The sequence below is a fragment of the Trachypithecus francoisi genome, unplaced genomic scaffold (genome assembly GCF_009764315.1).
Source record: "Trachypithecus francoisi isolate TF-2019V2 unplaced genomic scaffold, Tfra_2.0 Lachesis_group21, whole genome shotgun sequence".
In the NCBI taxonomy this organism is placed as follows: Eukaryota; Metazoa; Chordata; class Mammalia; order Primates; family Cercopithecidae; genus Trachypithecus; species Trachypithecus francoisi.
The window spans coordinates 28,926,626-28,949,180 of NW_022681467.1; the positions used below are offsets into that span (position 1 = coordinate 28,926,626).

A 22,555-nucleotide genomic window follows, 5' to 3' on the forward strand; every position below is an offset into this window, starting at 1 on the left:
GTGCCACTGCACTCCAGCCTGGGCAACAGAGCAAGTCTCTCACTCAAAAAAATCAAAAAACAAAAAAGTCTCCACAAGCTCAAACCCTTGTATCAAGGGTCCAGGGTCCTGGTCAGAGAGGGAGGTCCCTCTGCATGGGCTCTAGGGCAGGGATCAGGAATTCCTATACTCCTGGCTTCCCAGACCCAGTGATGGCAGTAACAATGAGAGTTCACATGACCAAATGCCTTCCATAATAAGTGCTTTCCATGGATCATCTTGTTTAAGCCTTAAGGTGGCCTAGGAAGTAGGTCCTATTATTATCCCCATTAGACAGATGAAGAAACTGAGACTCAGAGACATGAAATAATGAGCCCACTGTGACACTGTACTGTAGCCTGAAAACGGTTTATATCTAAGTGGTGGATAAGAGGCTTCCAAAATCTAAAGCTCTGAGGGGCCCTATGGGATGGAAACCAAATCAGGTACTTCCATTATGTTGCCTTTTAATCTTTATTGCAGGCCAGGTGAGGTGCCTCGCGCTTGTAATCCCAACACTTTGGGAGGCCAAGGTGGGCAGATCATTTGAGGTCAGGAGATGGAGACCAGCCTGGCCAACATGGTGAAACCCCATCTCTACTAAAAAATACTGAAATTGGCCAGGTGCGGTGGCTCATGTCTGTAATCCCAGCACTTTGGGAGGCTGAGGCGGGCGGATCCCCTGAGATCAGGAGTTAGAGACCAGCCTGGCTAACACGGTGAAACTCCGTTTCTACTAAAAATACAAAAAATTAGCCAGCATGGTGGCGCACACCTGTAATCCCACCTACTCGGGAGGCTGAGGCAGGAGAATCGCTTGAACCTAGGAGGTGGAGGTTGCAGTGAGCTGAGATCGTGCCATTGCACTCCAGCTTGGGCAATAAGAGTGAAACTCCATCTCAAAAAAAAAAAAACACAAAATACAGAAATTAGACTCCAAAGCGGGGAAGTGAGGCAAGATGGTTTATATCTCAAACGGACAAGTGTCGGACAGCCAGAGTCAGTCTCCATGGAGATTATCTTTGGTAACAGATTTATTCTGGGGAATAGCTGAGTTTGTGGTTTTGTTTTTCAAAACTCTGTTTCGGCAAGATGTGAAACAAGGAAGAAACTATGGAAACTCATCTGATTCCAGATATGATGATGGAAGAGGGCCACCAGGAAACCCTCCCTGAAGAATGGCTAGAATCTATTATCTGTGTGGCCCCAGTCCTTCTCCAATGGCTGGTGGATGAGGAAGGTAAATGTCTACTCTAAGAAGCAGACAACTGGACATGCACATCCATAGCAGAAGGAAACCGTCAAGAAGTGGAGCGCTGACCATGCTGAGCAATAGATGAATGTATGTGTCTAAAAAAGAACTGCTCTGTGTCCTCACAGATGAATGAGGACACGCTGGGAATTCCCTCTGCAGGTAACTGACCTAACTGACATGCAGTTCCATAAATATACATATGTGTCTCATTACCTTTTTTGTACAGTTTATTAAAGTATTAACATAGTTTTCACAAGTACATATTTTTAGGTTACAAAATGGACTCCTCATCTTTATATTAAATTCATGAAAACACTGAATCTGAATAAAATAAATAAAAGGCTGTGTATGTAGCACTTTTAGTGTCACCTTTTCAACTTCTGAAATACTGTTCATTGTTAACTTGTTCTCATTTATAAATCACATTGTATTTATTTCGGTAGTATGCATATCATATCTGTACTCTTCAATTAATTTTATCTTTAGTATATTTGTCTCATGAATCTTTAAAAATATATACAAAAATTAGTGGGTGTGGTGGTGGGCACCTGTAATCTCAGCTACTTGGAAGGCTGAGACAGTAGAATTGCTTGAACCCAGGAGGTGGAGGTTGCAGTGAGCCTAGATCATGCCACTGAACTCCAGCCTGGGCGACAGAGCAAGATTCCCTCTCCAAAAAAATAAAAATAATCTTCATTGTAGCCTTGTGAAGCAGTCACTAGTATCTCCATTTTGCAGAAGAGGAAACTAAGGCTCAGAAAGGGGAAGTGATTTCTCCAAGGTGCCAAGGTCACACAGCTCATAAATGGTAGACCCCAGATATGACCAAGGGTATTTCTGATTCCAAAGCCGTAAACACTTTTACTGGCTACCCTTGGATACTAGTTAGAATCGAGCTCAGACTGTTAGAGAATTGAAATCAAAGGCTTGTGGAATTTAGAGTAAAGGAGACTGTACACGGTGGCTCACGCCTACAATCCCAGCACTTTGAGAGGCTGAGGCAGGAGGCTAACTTGAAGACAGAAATTTGACACTAGCCAGGGCAACATAGTGAGACTTCATCTCTACAAAAAAATAATAGTAATAATTAGCTGAATGTGGTGGTGTGAGCCTGTAGTCCCAGCTACTCAGGAGGCTAAAGCAGGAGGATCATTTAAGCCCAAGAGTTAGAGGATGCAGTGAGCCATGATCAAAAAACAAAGAAAAGAGTAAAGCCGGGCTCAGTGGCTCATGCCTATAATCCCACCACTTTGGGAGACTGAGGAGGGCAGATCACAAGGTCAGGAGTTCGAGACCAGCCTGACCAACATGGAGAAACCCTATTTCTACTAAAAACACAAAAAGGCCGGGCGCGGTGGCTCAAGCCTGTAATCCCAGCACTTTGGGAGGCCGAGATGGGCGGATCACAAGGTCAGGAGATCGAGACCATCCTGGCTAATACGGTGAAACCCCGTCTCTACTAAAGAATACAAAAAACTAGCCGGGCGACGAGGCGGGCGCCTGTAGTCCCAGCTACTTGGGAGGCGGAGGCAGGAGAATGGCGTAAACCCGGGAGGCGGAGCTTGCAGTGAGTGAGCCGAGATCCCGCCACCACACTCCAGCCTGGGCGACAGAGCCAGACTCTGTCTCAAAAAAAAAAAAAAAAAAAAAACAAAAAAATTATCCGAGCCTGGTGGCACATGCTTGTAATCCCAGGTACTTGGGAGGCTGAGGCAGGAGAATTGGTTGAACCTGGGAGGCAGAGTTTGCAGTCAGCTGAGATTGCGCCAGTGCACTCCAGCCTGGGAGACAGAGCAAGACGCCATCTTGAAAAAAAAAAAAGAGCAAAGAAATGTCGGCCGGGCATGGTGGCTCACGCCTGTAATCCCAGCACTTTGGGAGGCCGAGGCGGGCGGATCACGAGGTCAGGAGATTGAAACCATCGTGGCTAACACAGTGAAACCCTGACTCTACTAAAAATACAAAAAAAATGCCGGACGCGGTGGCTCAAGCCTGTAATCCCAGCACTTTGGGAGGCCGAGATGGGCGGATCACGAGGTCAGGAGATCGAGACCATCCTGGCTAACACGGTGAAACCCCGTCTCTACTAAAAAAATACAAAAAACTAGCCGGGCGAGGTAGGGGGCGCCTGTAGTCCCAGCTACTCGGGAGGCTGAGGCAGGAGAATGGCGTGAACCCGGGAGGCGGAGCTTGCAGTGAGCTGAGATCCGGCCACTGCACTCCAGCCCGGGCGACAGAGCGAGACTCCGTCTCAAAACAAACAAACAAACAAAAACAAAAAACAAAAAAATTAGCCGGGCGTGGTGGCGGGCGCCTGTAGTCCCAGCTACTCGGGAGGCTGAGGCAGAAGAATGGCGTGAACCCAGGAGGCAGAGTTTACAGTGAGCCGAGATCATGCCACTACACTCCAGCCTGGGTGACAAAGCGAGACTCCATCTCAAAAGAAAAAAAAAAAAAAAGAAATGTCAGCTTCCTAAAATCTTGGCATTTAGGAGAGGAAACCTGTTAAATGCCACCAGGTCCGTTTCCCCCATCGTACTCTTAACAAGCAGCCCCTTTATAGCATCCCTGAGACCTTCACCTCTAGCCTGAGCTTGGATGTCCCCAGTAACAGGAATTCACCTTTCCATAAGGCAGTCCATCCAGTTAAGAGGCCACTCCACACCACCCAAGTCAGGGCAGGGAAGAGAGAACCCATACTCACATTTTTTAATCATGCCGTCTCAGTATTAGGGGTTCCAGACTGCCTCCTCAAAATGCATATTCAAATTTAAGCTGAGAGCCAGGCATGGTGGCTCACTCCTGTAATCCCAGCACTTTGGGAGGCCGAGGCAGGTGGATCACCTGAGGTCAGGAGTTCAAAACCAGCCTGACCAATATGGTGAAACCCTCTCTCTACTAAAAATACGAAAATTAACCAGGCATGGTGGTGGGCACCTGTAGTCCCAGCTACTTAGGAGGCTGAGGCAGGAGAATCACTCGAACCCAGGGCAGAGGTTCCAGTGAGCCGAGATTGTGCCACTGCACTGCAACCTGGGCGACAAAGCAAGACTCTGTCTCAGAAAACAAACAAACAAATTGAAGCTGAGAGAAAGTTTCTAACAATTCCCCCACAACTAAAAAAAGAAAACAATTTCATTGGAAATGCTTGTAAAAAAATAAAAAGAAAAGAAGAAGAAGAAAATACATAATAATGTACCTGGCACACAATTAACGAAATAGAAGGCCGGGTACGGTGGCTCACGCCTGTAATCCCAGCATTTTAGGAGGCCAAGGTGGGCAGATTGCTTGAGTCCAGGAGTTCGAGACCAGCCTGGGCAACATGGCGAAACCCTGTCCCTACAAAGAACACAAATATTAACCAGGTGTGATGGTGCATGCCTGTATTCTCAGCTATTCTGGAGGCTGAGGTAAGAGGATCTCTTGAGCCCATGAGAGGCTGCAGTGAGCCGAGATCATACCACTGCACTGCAACCTGGGTGAAAGAGTGACAACCTGTCACACGCAAAAAAAAAAAAGAAAAGAAAAAAGAAAGAGAGAGAGAAAGAGAGGGAAGGAGGGAGGGAGGGAAGAAGGAGAAGGAAGGAAGGGAGGAAGGAGAAGGGAAGGAAGGAAGAAGGAAAGGGAAGGGAGGGAGGAAGGAAGGAAGGGAGGGAGGAAGGAAGGAGAAGAGAAGGAAGGAAGGAAGGAAGAAGAAGGGAAGGAAGGAAGGAGAAAAGGGAAGGGAGGGAGTGATGGAGGAAGGCAAGAAGGAAGAAAGGAAGGAAGGAGAAGGGAAGGGAGGGAGGGAGGGAGGAAGGAAGGAGAGGGGGAAGGGAAGGGAGGGAGGGAGGAAGGGAGGGAGGGAGGGAGGGAGGAAGGAAATAGAACATGGTCAATTCATCTGGGACCTCTCCTACCTGATACCATTCCTCCTTCCCACGTCCAGAAAAAAAACTATGATTCAAAATTTCTGATACTGATTTTCTTACAATTCATTATAGTGTTAATATCTATGTATGAATTCTAAACAATCTATTGTTTAGTTTTACATTTTTTAACATCAAATAAATGGATGTTTTTCCTTCTGCTTTTGGAAGTTATATTCTCTAATTGTATTAACTGCACTCTATTATCTTTAATTACTCTCTCCCAGATTATTCGCTATGTTTGTCAAGTATTTAGTGCTAAATATTTTTCTTTTTATTTATTTATTTATTTTTTTATTTTTTAAGACGGAGTTTCACTCCTGTTGCCCAGGATGGGGTGCAGTGGCGCGATCTCGGTTCACTGCAACTTCCCAGGTGCGAAACCCCATCTCTACTAAAAATACAAAAAATTAGCCGGGTGTGGTGGCGGGCGCCTGTAATCCCAGCTGCTTGGAAGGCTGAGGCAGGAGAATCCCTTGAACCCGGGAAGTTGCAGTGAGCCGAGATCACACCACTGCACTCCAGCCTGGGCGACAGCAGAGCAAGACTCTGTCTCAAAAAAAAAAAACAAAAAAAACCGGGGGTTTCACCACGTGGGCCAGGATGGTCTTGAACTCCTGACCTCAGGTGATCCGCCCGCCTCAGCCTCCCAAAGTGCTGGGATTACAGGTGGGAGCCATCGCACCCAGCCTCTTTTTATTTATTTTATTTTATTTTGAGACAGAGTCTCACTCTCTCCCACTGCTACCTCCGACTCCCAGGTTCAAGTGATTCTTTCAACTCGGCCTCTAGAGTAGCTAGGATTACAGGCTCATGCCACCATGCCTGGCTAATTTTTGTAGAGATGAGGTTTCACCATGTTGGCCAGCCTGGTTTTAAACTCCTGACCTCAGGTGACCTAACCGCCTCGGCCTCCCAAAGTGCTGGGATGACAGGCGGGAGCCACTGTGCCCAGCCTAAAGGTGGCAGGCAAAGCTTTCTATCAAAGAAGGCCAAATGCCTCTTGCCCAATCTTTAATCATCTCTTAAATTAGAGCATCTTACTCAAATCTCCATGTCTCTTAACTTTCTTTCATATCTTCTCTTTTCTTTTTTCCATACTGCATTCTGAGTAATTTCTTCAGTGATATCTTCCAGTTTACTAATTATTTCTTTTTTTTTTTTTTTTTTTTTTTTGAGACGGAGTCTCGCTCTGTCACCCAGGCTGGAGTGCAGTGGCCGGATCTCAGCTCACTGCAAGCTCCACTTACCGGGTTTACGCCATTCTCCTGCCTCAGCCTCCCGAGTAGCTGGGACTACAGGCGCCTGCCACCTCGCCCGGCTAGTTTTTTGTATATTTTAGTAGAGACGGGGTTTCACCGTGTTAGCCAGGATGGTCTCGATCTCCTGACCTCGTGATCCGCCCGTCTCGGCCTCCCAAAGTGCTGGGATTACAGGCTTGAGCCACCGCGCCTGGCCTAATTATTTCTTTAGCTAGAACTAATCTACTGTTTATCCTATTCTTTGTTTTTGTTTTTTTTTTTTTTTTTTTTTTCGAGATGGAGTCTCGCTCTGTCACCCAGGTGGAGTGCAGTGGCCGGATCTCAGCTCACTGCAAGCTCCGCCTCCCGGGTTCACGCCATTCTCCTGCCTCAGCCTCCCAGGTAGCTGGGACTACAGGCGCCGCCACCTCGCCGGCTAGTTTTTTGTATATTTTAGTAGAGACGGGGTTTCACCGTGTTAGCCAGATGGTCTCGATCTCCTGACCTCGTGATCCGCCCGTCTCGGCCTCCCAAAGTGCTGGGATTACAGGCTTGAGCCACCGCGCCTGGCCTAATTATTTCTTTAGCTAGAACTAATCTACTGTTTATCCTATTCTTTGTTTTTGTTTTTTTTTTTTTTTTTTTTTTCGAGATGGAGTCTCGCTCTGTCACCCAGGTGGAGTGCAGTGGCCGGATCTCAGCTCACTGCAAGCTCCGCCTCCCGGGTTCACGCCATTCTCCTGCCTCAGCCTCCCAGGTAGCTGGGACTACAGGCGCCGCCACCTCGCCGGCTAGTTTTTTGTATATTTTAGTAGAGACGGGGTTTCACCGTGTTAGCCAGATGGTCTCGATCTCCTGACCTCGTGATCCGCCCGTCTCGGCCTCCCAAAGTGCTGGGATTACAGGCTTGAGCCACCGCGCCTGGCCTAATTATTTCTTTAGCTAGAACTAATCTACTGTTTATCCTATTCTTTGTTTTTGTTTTTTTTTTTTTTTTTTTTTTTCGAGATGGAGTCTCGCTCTGTCACCCAGGCTGGAGTGCAGTGGCCGGATCTCAGCTCACTGCAAGCTCCGCCTCCCGGGTTCACGCCATTCTCCTGCCTCAGCCTCCCAGGTAGCTGGGACTACAGGCGCCGCCACCTCGCCGGCTAGTTTTTTGTAGTTTTTAGTAGAGACGGGGTTTCACCGTGTTAGCCGGATGGTCTCGATCTCCTGACCTCGCGATCCGCCCGTCTCGGCCTCCCAAAGTGCTAGGATTACAGGCTTGAGCCACCGCGCCCGGCCTATCCTATTCTTTGAATTTAAAGTATCAATTGTTACATTTTTTATTTCTAGAAATTCCACTTTCTTTTCTTTTTTTTTTTGAGACGGAGTCTTGCTCTGTCGCCCAGGCTGGAGTGCAGTGGTGCAATCTCGGCTCACTGCAACCTCCACCTCCCAGGTCCAAGTGATTCTCCTACCTCAGCCTCCTGCGTAGCTAGGATTACAGGCATACGCCACCACACCCAGCTACTTTTGGGGGTGTTTGTTTGTTTGTTTGTTTTGAGACGGAGTCTCACACTGTCGCCCAGGCTGGAGTACAGTGTCATGATCTCAGCTCACTATAACCTCCGCCTCCCAGCTCCAAGCGATTCTCCTGCCTCAGCTTCCCAAGTAGCTGGGATTACAGGTAACCGCCACCACGCCCAGCTAATTTTTTGTAGTTTTTAGTAGAAACAGGGTTTCACTATGTTGGCCAGGCTGGTCTCGAATTCCTGACCTTGTGATCCGCCCATCTCAGCCTCTCAAAGAGCTGGGATTACAGGTGTGAGCCACCGTGCCCAGCCATAATTTTTGTATTTTTAGTAGAGACGGGGTTTCACCATGTTGATCAGGCTGGTCTCAAACTCCTGACCTCGTGATTCACCTGCCTCAGCCTCCCAAAGTGCTGGGATTACAGGCATGGATTTTTTTTCATATCTGTCTGATTATGTTTATAGTATCTTTTTTTTTTTTTTTTTTTGAGACGGAGTCTTCTTGTCACCCAGGCTGGAGTGCAGTGGCTGGATCTCAGCTCACTGCAAGCTCCGCCCCCGCAGGTTCACACCATTCTCCTGCCTCAGCCTCCCGAGTAGCTGGGACTACAGGCGCCTGCCACCTCGCCCGGCTAGTTTTTTTTTGTATTTTTTAGTAGAGACAGGGTTTCACCGGGTTAGCCGGGATGGTCTCGATCTCCTGACCTCATGGTCCGCCCATCTTGGCCTCCCAAAGTGCTGGGATTACATTTTTTTTTTTTTTTTTTTTTGAGACAGAGCCTTGCTCTGTTCCCCCCAGGCTGGAATGCAATGGCGTGATCTCAGCTCACTGCAACTTCCGCCTCCCGGGTTCAAACAATTCTCCTGCCTCAGCCTCCCAAGTTAGCTGGGATTACAAGTGCCCACAACCACCCCTGGCTAATTTTTTGTATTTTCAGTAGAGATGGGGTTTTGCCATATTGGCCAAGCTGGTCTTGAACTCCTGACCTCAGGTGATCCACCTGCCTCAGCCTCCCAAAGTGCTGGGATTACAGGCACGAGCCACCATCCCTGGTTACCCATGCTTTTGATACCCTTTTGAAATGTATTTAAACCTATGAATTGTACTTATTTTACACTATCTATATAGCAGTTCTTTTCTGTTTTTATTTCATCTTATTTATTTATTTATTTTTGAGGCAGGGTCTCACTCTGACACCCAGTTTGGAGAGCAATGGCACGATCTCAGCTCACTGCAACCTCCACCTCCCAGGTTCAAGTGATTCTTCTGCCCCAGGCTCCCGCGTAGCTGGGATTACAGACATGTGCTACCAATTGCAGCTAATTTTTTTGATTTTTTAGTAGAGATGGGGTTTCACCATGTTGGCCAGGCTGTCTCGAACCTCTGACCTCAAATGATCCACCCACCTCGGCCTCGCAAAGTGTTGGGATTAAAGGCGTGAGCCACTGCTCCCAGCCTCTTTTTGTTTTTAAAGAGACAGGGGCTTGCTTTGTCACCCAGACTGGAGTACGGTGGCATGATCATAGCTTCCTGCAGCCTCTAACTCCTGGGCTCAAGACAGGCAAGCCCCAAAATTGGGCCTTAGCCTGAGAAGCTTCTTGGCTTCTCCCAGGAAATAATTCAAAGGTGAGCCAGTGGTATCAGACAGCAACTTTTATTGAAGCAGCAGTGTACAGCAGCAGCAGAGGTACTGCTCCTTGCGGAGGAGGGTTAACACATAGGCAGTGTGCCCAGAGTAGCTTCATCTGGGCTGGGGGCAACTGTATTTATACTCACTTTTTTTTTTTTTTTTTTGAGATGGAGTCTGGCTCTGTTGCCCAGGTTGGAGTGCAGTGGCACGATCTTGACTCACTGCAGCCTCCACCTCTTGGTTCCAGTGATTCTCCTGCCTCCGCCTCCTGAGTAGCTGGGATTACAGGTGTGTGCCACCACGCCCGGTTCATTTTTTTGTATTTTTAGTAGAGATGGAGTTTCACCATGTTGGCCATGAACTCCTGACTTCAGGCGATCTGCTCACCTCAGCCTCCCAAAGTGCTAGGATTATAGACGTGAGCCACCCATGAGGCCAATACCCACTTTTAATTATATGCAAATTAAGAGGCAAGTTATTCAGAACTTTCCGGAAAATGGGCTGAGTTTCTGGAACCATATAAGGTAACTTCTGGGCCATGGCCATGGCCCATTGCCATAGCCTTTCTAAACTGTCATGGCACCAGTGGGAGTGTCTTTATGCAAATGAGCAGTGAGGGCAACTAGTGGTCATTTTGGTCACCATCTGCTGATTTTGGCTGGCTTCTTCACTGCATCCTGGATTAGCCAGATTCTGCTCTGATCAGCGGGATGGTGACCAAAGTCAAGACCAGTGCTTGGAAAACAAATCTTGCTGATCTACCTCAAAACTCCTGGATTAAAGTTATCCTCCTGCCTCGACCTCCCAAAGCACTGGGATTACAGGCATGAGCCTATGTAGTAATTCTGATTCTGAAGTCTTGGTGGCTCTTTTTTCTTTTTCTTTTTAAAAATTTGTTTTAACTTAATTTAAATAGAAATGGGGTCCCACTATGTTGCCCAGAGTGGTCTGGAACTCCTGGACTGAAGCCATTCTCTCACGTTGGCCTCCCAAAGTCCTGGGATTACAGCATGAGCCAGTGAGCCCAGCCTTTTTCTTTTTTTTTTTTTTTTTTTGAGACGGAGTCTGGCTCTGTCGCCCAGGCTGGAGTGCGGTGGCCGGATCTCAGCTCACTGCAAGCTCCGCCTCCCAGGTTTATGCCATTCTCCTGCCTCTGCCTCCCAAGTAGCTGGGACTACAGGCACCCGCCTCGTCACCCGGCTAGTTTTTTTGTATTCTTTAGTAGAGACGGGGTTTCACAGTGTTAGCCAGGATGGTCTCGATCTCCTGACCTTGTGATCCGCCCGTCTCGGCCTCCCAAAGTGCTGGGATTACAGGCTTGAGCCACCGCGCCCGGCCTAGAGCCCAGCCTTTTTCTTAAAGCAATAAAACAATGGCTACTCCATAGACAGCAGCTGGTGGATCTTTTTCTTCGTTACATGTGTGTAATCTTGTCGACTACGCAGTTTATATGCATTCTTTGAGGCCTGGGATGAAGTAGGTTTTTTTTTTTTTTTTTTTTTTTTTTTTTTTTGAGGTGGAGTCTCGCTCTTTGCCCGGGCTGAAGTGCAGTGGCCGGATCTCAGCTCACTGCAAGCTCCGCTTTCTGGGTTCACGCCATTCTCCTGCCTCAGCCTCCTTAATAGCTGGGACTACAGGCGCCCGCCATCTCGCCCGGCTAGTTTTTTGTATTTTTTTAGTAGAGACAAGGTTTCACCATGTTAGCCAGGATGGTCTCGATCTGCTGACCTCGTGATCCGCTCGTCTCGGCCTCCCAAAGTGCTGGGATTACAGGCTTGAGCCACCACGCCCGGCCTAAATTAGGTTCTATTCCTTCAGAGAGGATTTGTGGGTACTTCTGTCAGATGCCTGATGGTACAGCCAACCTGAGAGTGCTTTCAGGGCGGGGCGTGGTGGCTCATGCCTGTAATCCCAGCACTTCGGGAGGCCGAGGCAGGTGGATCACGAGGTCAGGAGTTTGAGACCAGCCTGACCAACATGGTGAAACACAGTCTTTACTAAAAATACAAAAATTAGCCGGGCGTAACGGTGCGTGCCTATAATCCCAGCTACTCAGGAGGCTGAGGCAGGAGACTCACTTGAACCCGGAAGGTGGAGGTTGCACTGAGCTGAGATCGTGGCACTGCATTCCAGCCTAGGTGACAGAGCAAGACTCTGCCTCAAAAAAAAAAAAAAGAGTGCTTTCAATACTTAGCATGAGGCCAGGCACAGTGGCTCACGCCTGTAATCTCAGCACTTTAGGAGGCCAAGGCAGGCAGATCACCTGAGGTCAGGAGTTTGAGACCAGCCTGCCAACATGATGAAACCCTGTCTCTACCAAAAATAAAAAATTAGCCGGGCGTGGTGGTGCATGCCTGTAATCCCAGCTACTTGGGAGGTTGACGCAGAAGAATCGCTTGGACCTGGGAGGCGGAGGTTTCACTGAGCAGAGATCATGCCACTATACTCCAGCCGGGTCATTAAGAGCAAAATGCCATCTCAAAAAATAAAATAGGCCGGGCGCGGTGGCTCAAGCCTGTAATCCCAGCACTTTGGGAGGCCGAGACGGGCGGATCACGAGGTCAGGAGATCGAGACCATCCTGGCTAACATGGTGAAACCCCGTCTCTACTAAAAAATACAAAAAACTAGCCGGGCGACATGGCGGGCGCCTGTAGTCCCAGCTGCTTGGGAGGCTGAGGCAGGAGAATGGCGTAAACCCAGGAGGCGGAGCTTGCAGTGAGCTGAGACCCGGCCACTGCACTCCAGCCTGGGCGGCAGAGCGAGACTCCGTCTCAAAAAAATAAAATAAAATAAAATAAAATAAAATATTTTAGCATGGGATCTTTGGATTCACACAAGGTGTAGAAATACAGGTTGCGGCCGGGCGCGGTGGCTCAAGCCTGTAATCCCAGCACTTTGGGAGGCCGAGACGGGCGGATCACGAGGTCAGGAGATCGAGACCATCCTGGCTAACATGGTGAAACCCCGTCTCTACTAAAAAATACAAAAAAAAACTAGCCGGGCGACATGGCGGGCGCCTGTAGTCCCAGCTGCTTGGGAGGCTGAGGCAGGAGAATGGCGTAAACCCGGGAGGCGGAGCTTGCAGTGAGCTGAGACCTGGCCACTGCACTCCAGCCTGGGCGGCAGAGCGAGACTCCGTCTCAAAAAAAAAAAAAAAAAAAAAGAAATACAGGTTGCAATCCCATGTGAGGTTACAATTCTCAGAGATGCTTTCCCCTCGCCCACCATGTTCATGATGGAGAAATTTCTTTGCTGGTGCCCTCTGCAGATTTTTGCAGTCCACTCTTTCTTTATTCTTTTTTTTTTTAATTTCTTTTTTTTTTTTTTTGAGATGGACTCTTGCTCTGTTGCCCAGGCTGGAGTGCAATAGCATGATCTTGGCTCACTGCAACCTCTGCCTCCCGGGTTCAAGTGATTCCCCTGCCTCAGCTTCCCGAGTACCTGGGATTATAGGCACCTGCCACCATGCCCAAGTAATTTTTTATGTTTGTAGAGATGGGGGTTTCACCATGCTGGCGAGGCTGGTCTCGAACTCCCGACCTCAGGCGATCCGTATGCCTCAGCCTTCCAAAGTCTTGGGATTACAGGTGTGAGCCACTGCGCCTGGCCCAGTCCACTCTTTCAACAAGGATGTAGCCTTTCCAGACCCTGGCTTTATGTGGGGGTCACCTAACAGCTTTTTCACCCTGGGTGGGCCCTGGGCTTGTCTCTTGCCCCATAATTCCAAATGTGCATCAAAATTGAAGCTTCGTGGCTGGGCGGGGTGGCTCACATCTGTAATCCCAGCACTTTGGGAGGCTGAGGTGGGCAGATCACAAGGTCAGGCGATCGAGACCATTCTGGTCAACATGGTGAAACCCTGTCTCTACTGAAAATACAAAAATTAGCTGTGTATGGTAGTTCCTGCCTGTAATCTCAGCTACTCAGGAGGCTGAGCCATGAGAATCGCTTGAACCCAGCAGGCAGAGGTTGCAGTGAGTCGAGATCATGCCACTGCATTCCAGCCTGGGTGACAGAACGAGACTCTGTCTCCAAAAAAAACCCAAAAAAATCCCTGAAGTTTCTTGGCGGGCACAGTGGCTCGTGCCTGCAATCACAACACTTTGGGAGACCGAGGCTGGCAGATCACCTGCAGTCAGGAATTCAAGACCCACCTGGCTAATATGGTGAAACCACATCTCTACTAAAAATAAAAAATTGGGCCGGGCGTGGTGGCTCAAGCCTGTAATCCCAGCACTTTGGGAGGCCGAGACGGGCGGATCACGAGGTCAGGACATCGAGACCATCCTGGCTAACACGGTGAAACCCCATCTCTACTAAAAATACAAAAAACTAGCCGGGCGAGGTGGCGGGCGCCTGTGGTCCCAGCTACTCGGGAGGCTGAGGCAGGAGAATGGCATAAACCCGGGAGGCGGAGCTTGCAGTGAGCTGAGATCCGGCCACTGCACTCCAGACGGGGCGACAGAGCAAGACTCCATCTCAAAAAAAAAATAAATAAATAAATAAATAAAAAATTGGCTGGGCGCGGTGGCTCAAGCCTGTAATCCCAGCACTTTGGGAGGCCGAGGCGGGCGGATCACGAGGTCAGGAGATCGAGACCCTCCTGGCTAACATGGTGAAACCCCGTCTCTACTAAAAAATACAAAAAACTAGCCCGGCGCAGTGGCGGGCGCCTGTGGTCCCAGCTACTCGGAGGCTGAGACGGGAGAATGGCGGGAACCCGGGAGGCGGAGCTTGTAGTGAGCCGAGATCGCGCCACTGCACTCCAGCCTGGGCGACACAGCAAGACTCCGTCTCAAAAAATAAAAAAATAAAAAAATAAAAAAAAATAAAAAATAGCCAGGCGTGGTGGCACACACCTGTAATTCCAGCTACTCGAGGGGCTGAGGCAAGAGAATCACCTAAACTCAGGAGGTGGTAGTTGCAGTGAGCCAAGATCACGCCACCACCACACTCCAGCCTGGGTGACAGAGCAAGACTCCATCTCAAAAATAAATAAATAAATAATTTAAAAGGATAATAAAACTGTAAAAAAATTGTTTTTAAGAAAAACAAAAAAATTAGCCAGACATGGTGCTGTGCACCTGTAGCCCTAGCTACTCAAGAGGCTGAGGCAAGACAGTTGATTGAGCTTGAGAATAAAAGAGTTCGAGGCTGCAGTGAGCTATCATTGCACTGCTGCAGCCTAGCCTGGGTGACAGAGTAAGACCCCGTCTCTTAAAAAAAAAAAAAATTAGGCCAGGCGCGGTGACTCACGCCTGTAATCCCAGCACTTTGGGAGGCTGAGGCAGGCAGATCACGTGAGATCAGGAGTTCGAGACCAGCCTGGCCAACATGCTGAAACCTCATCTCTACTAAAAATACAAAAAGTTAGCTGGGCATGGTGGTGTACCTGTAGTCCCAGCTACTCAGGAGGCTGAGGTAGTGGGATCGCTTGAACCCGGGAGGCGGAGGTTGCAGTGAGCCAAGATCGCGCCACTGCACTCCAGCCTGGCGACAGAGCAAGACTCTGTATCAAAAAAAAAAAAAAAAATTGAAGTTGTTCACAGGGCAGGTGGTGGTGACCTGAACTAGAAAGGTGACTGCAGTGGGGATGGAAAGGGCTAAATATAATTAAGAGGTATTAAGGAGGTAAGATTGCTAAGCCTTGCTAATGGCTTGTGTGAAGGAGATTAAGGAGAGTTAATGACATATGGAAGATATTTAAAGTGTGTGACAGTCTAAGATAACCTGGGAAGACAGCATAGAGAAGGAAGAAAAATGGGCCAAGTGCTGAGCCCTGGGGTAGATATGAAGCTGAAGAGGACAGAGCAAGCATAGACAAATCAGCTCTGGAAGCAGGACACTCGCTATAGTGGGGGATGTATAGGATGGTGATTAAGGGGTTTTCCACTTAAACCAGACATGAATCCTGGGCCTGTAATTCTGTCCCCACAACAAGAAAAGCAACCTTGTTGGGTGATGGTGATGCTTCAATCTGGGCTCTGATGATGTTCAGTTAGGGAGGAGTAAGACGCTTCCAGAAAATAGAAGCACAGGCGCCCGGACGCGGTGGCTCACGCCTGTAATCCCAGCACTTTGGGAGGCCAAAGCAGGTGGATCACCTGAGGTTAGGAGTTCGAGACCAGCCTGACCAACATGGTGAAACCCTGTCTTTACTAAAAATACAAAAATTAGCCAGGTATGGTGGTGAGCACCTGTAATCCCAGCTACTCAGGAGCCTGAGGCAGGAGAATTGCTTGAATCCGGGAGGTGGAGTTTGCAGTGAGCCCAGATTTCCCCATTTGCACTCCACTCCAGCCTGGGCAACAGAGAGACTCCATCTTTTTTTTTTTTTTTTTTTTTTGAGACGGAGTCTTGCTCTGCCACCCGGGCTGGAGTGCAGTGGCCAGATCTCAGCTCACTGCAAGCTCCGCCTCCCGGGTTACGCCATTCTCTGCCTCAGCCTCCCGAGTAGTGGGACTACAGGCGCCCACCACCTCGCCCGGCTAGGTTTTTGTATTTTTAGTAGAGACGGGGTTTCACCGTGTTAGCCAGGATGGTCTCGATCTCCTGACCTCGTGATCCACCCGTCTCGGCCTCCCAAAGTGCTGGGATTACAGGCTTGAGCCACCGCGCCCGGCCCGACTCCATCTCAAAAAAAAAGAGAAGAAGAAGGAGAAGGAGAAGAAGAAGGAGAAAAAGAGAAGGAGAAGAAGAAGAAATACAGGGGATAGGAACCAGGGCAAAGGGTTTGGCTTTTTCTTTTTTATTTCTGCCCCCTCGAGACAGAGTCTTGCTCTGTCGTGCAGGCTGGAGTGCAGTGGCCCGATCTTGGCTCACACCATGTCCGGCTGATTTTTGTATTTTTAGTCAAGACAAAGTTTCACCATGTTGGCCAGGCTGGTCTCGAACTCCTGACCTCGTGATCTGCCCACCTCAGCCTCCCAAACTGTTGGGATTACAAGCATGAGCCACCCAGCCGATTTTTTTTGTTTGTTTGTTTGCTTTTTGAGACAGGGTCTCACTGTTTCTTTTTTGTTTGTTTGTTTTTGGAGAAAGGGGTCTCAATCCATCACCCAGGCTAGAGTGCAGTGGTGCAATCACAGCTCACTGCAACCTCCGCCTCCCAGACTCAAGTGATCCTCCCACCTTAGCCTCCTGAGTAGCTGTGACTACGGGTGTGCACCAATTTTTTTTTTTTTTTTCGGAGAGATGAGGTTTCACCATGTTGCCCAGGCTGGTTTGGAACTCCTGAGTTCATTCGATCCACCTACCTCAGCCTCCCAAAGTGCTGGGATTACAGGGGTGAGCCACCACGTCCTGCCGGTTTGGCTCTGGCTGGAGATCATGAAAGGCCGGGAAGATGTTATCCTTGGCAGAGAAAGATTCAGAGTCATGGTCTAGGAACTTTTAGTCCCAATCCAGAATTTCATTAGAGAGGAACCAGAGGCCCAAGAGGAGGTATCCCCAACTGTGTCCTTCCCACCCTTGTATTGGTCACTCACAAAAGACACTGTTGCTGCACTGGAGATAGGCTGAAGATTTCACATCCAGGCGCCACCTGACAGATGCCAGGAGGGGGCAGCAGAGAGCCAGGGTCGCAAGGTCCTAGCGGGTGCCATCAGCCCTGGAAGTGTTGGAAGGCGGGAATGGGATGGGAAGCTGGGCTCCTTGAGATTGTCACTTTTTGTTTGTCAGTTTGGTTTTGGTTTTTGAGGTAGCGTCTCACTCTGTCACTCAGGCTTAAGCATAGTAGCACGACCACGGCTCACACGCATCCTCGAACGCCTGGGCTCAAGCGATCCTCCCATCTCAGCCTCCCAGGTAGCCCACCAACAGGCCTGACTATTTTTCTTCTTCTTTTCTTTTTTTTTTTTTTTTTTTTTTTTTGACAGAGTCTCACTCCAGCCCAGGCTGGAGTGCAGCAGTGCTATCTCGGCTCACTACAACCTCCACCTACCAGGTTCAAAGGATTCTCCTGCCTCAGCCTCCCGAGTAGCTGGGATTACAGGTGCCTGCCACTAGGCCCTGTTAATTTTGTATTTTTAGTAGAGGCACAGTTTCACCATGTTGGTCAGGCTGGTCTCAAACTCCTGACCTTGCTATCTGCCCGCCTTGGCCTCCCAAAGTGTTGGAATTACAGGCTTGAGCCACCACGCCCAGTCCAGGCCTGGCTATTTTTCTTTAATTTCTGTAGAGATGGAGTCTTGCTGTGTTGCCCAGGCTGAGATTGTGACTCTCGAAGCACGTTTTTCCCTTCTCCGTGTGAGGATTACACATCCATTTGACACATAATGGTGTCACCATTATTATACCATTATTATACCAGTCGCCAGTTATTGAGCCCCTCCCATCTCTTTATCCCAACCCTTCAGAGTCACAAACTGGACCAGTGGAAAGAGAACCAATGTGAGGCTGGGCACAGTAGCTCACACCTGTAATACCAGCACTTTGGGAGGCCGAGAAGGGTGGATCGTTTGAGGTCAGGAGTTTGACCTGTCAGGAGTTTGACATGTCTCAGCTGGGCACAGTGGCTCAGGCCCATAATCCCAGAACACTGGGAGCCTGAGGAGGGCAGATCACGAGGTCAAGAGATCCAGACCACCCTGGCCAACATGGTGAAACCCTGTCTCTGCTAAAAATACAAAAATTAGCTGGCATGGTGGCATGTGTCTGTAGTCTCAGCTACTCAGGAAATTGAGGCAGGAGAATCACTTGAACCTGGGAGGCAGAGGTTGCAGTGAACTGAGATCGCGCCACTGCACTCCAGGCTGGTGACAGAACAAGACTCCGTCTTTTTTTTTTTTTTTTTTTGAGACTGTGTTTCGCTGTTGTTGCCCGGGCAGGAGTATAATGGCTCCATCTCAACTCACTGCAACTTCCACCTCCTGGGTTCCAGCAATTCTCCTGCCTCAGCCTCCTGAGTAGCTAGGATTACAGGTGCACACCACTATGCCTGGCTCATTTTTTGTATTTTCAGTAGAGATGGGATTTCACCATGTTGGCCAGGCTGGTCTCGAACTCCTGACCTCAGGTGATCCACCTGCCTCGGCCTCCCAAAGGGCTGGGATTACAAACGTGAGCCACCATGCCCGGCCAGGACTTTGTCTTTTGGAAAAAAAAAAAAAAGAGAACTGTGGGGGTCAGACCAAGGGCATCAAACCCTGATTCTCCCACAGACTCATCGTGTGACCTCAAACAGGTCACTTCCTTGCTGTCTCACTTTTCTCATCTGTAAAATGAGGATAATAAAACAAAAGACTGGAGGGTTCTGAAAGCACTAAACTGACCTTGTGTAAGCAAAGTACCTGGCACATGAGAGCCTCCATGAATTTCATTTCCTTCATTTCCTTCCCCTGGCTTCTGTAGACTGTTTTATTTTAGTTATTTGTTTGTTTGCTTGCTCTTCTACTCCACAATAGAGGTAATGGACTGTTTTTATTTAAACAAATGTTAAAATGTCATTTTTTTTTTTTTTTTTTTTTTTTTTTGAGATGGAGTCTTGCTCTGTCGCCCAGGCTGGAGTGCAGTGGCCGGATCTCAGCTCACTGCAAGCTCCGCCTCCCGGGTTCACGCCATTCTCCTGCCTCAGCCTCCCGAGTAGCTGGGACTACAGGTGCCTGCCACCGCGCCCGGCTAGTTTTTTTGTATTTTTTAGTGGAGACGGGGTTTCACTGTGTTAGCCAGGATGGTCTTGATCTCCTGACCTCATGATCCGCCCTTCTCGGCCTCCCAAAGTGCTGGGATTACAGGCTTGAGCCACCGGGCCCGGCCCTAAAATGTCATTTAACAGATATTCACTGTCACTCTGTCCCTGGTCCTGTCCTTGGTACCGGAAACATAGAGTGGCGTCCCAGGTGAGCCCAAAGCAGGAAGGCACCCACTGTGCAAGTCGATCCCCACAGAGACTAGGGTCTGCCGATCTGGATTAAGAGCCACGATTCCAAATTCCTGCGGCCTTGCCACTCACTATGTGATAAATAATAATGTTTTGTGATCCTAAACATGTCAAAATGGAGTCACTTATGACAAGTGACTCAGCCTACAGTGAAACTGCTGACCCCTCAAAGTGTACGGTGGACAGAGGTGATAACACCTGCTGTGGTCAGGCACCCCCAAGACCTAACAAGACCTAACAGGAAAGAGAAGCCACAAGGCAACTGAGATAATGGCTATGGAGACTCCTGCAGAGAGCCATGAACACCGCAATAAACTGACCATCACGGGGCGTTATGGGTCATGCCTGTAACCCCAACATTTTGGAAGGATGAAGTAAGGAGACTGCTTGAGCCCAGCCGTTCAACAGCAGCCTGGCAACACAGGGAGACCACATCTCTACTAAAAATTTAAAAAGTTGGCCAGGCACGGTGGCTCACGCCTGTAATACAAGCATTTTGGGAGGCCAAGGCAGGTAAATCACTTGAGGTCAGGAGTTCAAGACCATCCTGGCCAACATGGTGAAACCCCAACTTTACTAAAAATACCAAAAAAAAAAAAAAAATTAGCCAGGCATGGTGGCGCACACCTGTAGTCCCAGCAACTCAGGAGGGTGAGGCAGGAGAATCGCTTGAACCCAGGAGGCAGAGGTTGCAGTGAGCCAAGATCGCGCCACTGCACTCCAGCCTGGGTGATGGAGCAAGACTCTGTCTCTAAAAAAAAAGTTAGCTGGGCGGTGTACTCCTGTAGTCCCAGCTATCCCTGAGGCTGATGTGGGAGGATCATGTGAGCCAGGGAGGATGAGGCTGCAGTGAGCCGTGATTACACCTTTGCACTCCAGCCTGGGTGACAGAGCGAGACTCTGTCTCAAAAAGGAAAGAAAAAAAGAAAAGAAAAAGAAACTGGTCATGGCAGAGATGCCTGTAGGAGCTCTACCAATGAGAACTCTGAGGCCTCTTTTCCATCAGGCTCTGCTGGGAGAAGAGCCTCAGGCCCCCACCCCTCCTTCAGCCCCCCAACCCTTGTTGGCATTCCGAGGGAAAACAGTCAGTAGGGTCATCCCAGAGCTACTGGAACTACTCCCTGTGGCTTGTTCCTCCTCTCTCATTACTGCCTACGTGTTGATGTGAAAGCCTCTCAATAAACCATGAATTTACAAACATTCAATTGGCCATTGAGTCATTGTGAAACTTCCCTCCCACCCCCGCCTCCCAATCAGAGTTAGCACAACTAGGCTGATTCGCACCTGACACAAGAAAGACTGTGATTGCTGGGTGTTGTTGCTCACATTTGTGAGTGAGATCCCATCTCTACAAAAGATCAAAAATTAGCCAAGCGTGGTGGCGCGCACCTGTAGTCCCAGATACTCAGCAGGGGGCGGGGAGGGGCCAAGATGAGAGGATTGCTTGAACCTGGGAGATCGAGGGTACAGTGAGCCGTGATGCTGCCACTGCACTACTCCAGCCTAGGTAACAGAGTGAGACCTTGGGTCAAATAAAAAAAAAAAAAAGACTGTGATCTTGGGCAGGCAACTCTCTCTCTGAGCCTCAATTAGATCATTTGTAACATGGAATAATTACAGTACCTAAAGGATCAGTGTGAGTCTAAATGTGACAGTAGGCCAGCCCCAGTGGCTCACACCTGTAATCCCAGCACTTTGGCAGATCACCTGAGGTCAGAAGTTCAAGACAGCCTGGCCAACATGGCAAAACCCTGTCTCTATTAAAAATATGAAATTAAGCAGGGCGAGGTGGCTCACGCCTTGTAATCCCAGCACTTTGGGAGTCTGAGGCAGACGGATCACAAGGTCAGGAGTTTGACACCAGCCTGGCCAACATGGTGAAGCCCCCTCTCTACTAAAAATACAAAAACTAGCTGGGCATGGTGGCGGGTGCCTGTAATCCCAGCTACTCAGGAGGCTAAGGCAAGAAAATTGCTTGAAGCTGGCAGCCAGAGGTTGCAGTGAGCCGAGATCGTGCCATTGCACTCCAGCCTGGGTGACAGAGTAAGACTCTATCTCAAAAAATAATAATAATAATTAATTAATTAATAAATGTGACAGTGCACCAGTAAATGCTTTGCGTCATGCCTAGCACATAGTAAGTGCTCAGTAAATTCAAAAACAAAACAGTTTAGCTTCCCTGGAAGTTTTTTTTTTTTTTTTGAGACGGAGTCTTGCTCTGTCACCCAGGCTGGAGTGCAGTGGCGTGATCTCTGCTCACTGCAAGCTCTGCCTCCTGGGCTCACACCATTCTCCTGCCTCAGCCTCCCAAGTAGCTGGGACTACAGGCGCCTGCCACCATGCCCAGTTAATTTTTTGTATTTTTAGTAGAGACGGGGTTTCACCGAGTTAGCCAGGATGGTCTCGATCTCCTGACCTCGTGATCCACCCACCTCGGCCTCCCAAAGTGCTGCGATTACAGGCGTGAGCCACCGCACCTGCCCTGCTTCCCTGGAAGTTACTTCTCCCCTGGCAGCCCTTACTGCTCACTCAGGTCACCAACAACCCCCTTCAGATTACCAAAGCAGCCTGGTATTAGAGAGGAGGCAAAAACCCAGCATCTGAAGACTGAAATTGCATCCCAGCTCCACCAGCTACCAGTTGTGTGGCCTTGGGCATTCAGCCTCTCTGTTCTTTAGTTCGCTATGTGAAAAATTGGGATCAGAATAGTAGCTGCCTCTTAGGCTTATTGTGAGGATTAAATAAGAGAACAGAAAGTGCACAATACATGTTCAAGTAATTATTACTGTTATTATTATTACTACAACTACTACTGCCGTACTATCTTCCACACCCACCCTGGTACCAATTCCTACAGATTCAACCTCCTAAAAGCCTCTCAAAGCAGTCTCCGGCCTCCATTTCCCAGGCCTGACCCTTACCATCATTTCATGCCTCTGTTAAGGGCTCCTTAAAACAGATTGTCAGGTTGGGTGCGGTGGCCTGAGCCTGTAATCCCAGCTACTCAGGAGGCTGAGACAGGAGAATGGCTTGAACCTGGGTGGCGGAGGTTGAAGTGAGCCGAGTTCACACCACTGCACTCCAGCCTGGGCAATGGAGCGAGGCT

General features: G+C 49.0%; 1 pseudogene; it reads left to right on the forward strand.

The window, feature by feature from the left end:
* Window positions 1-977: 977 nt before the first annotated feature.
* Window positions 978-1,262, forward strand: LOC117068276 (annotated as a pseudogene).
* The last annotated feature ends 21,293 nt before the right edge of the window (window positions 1,263-22,555 follow it).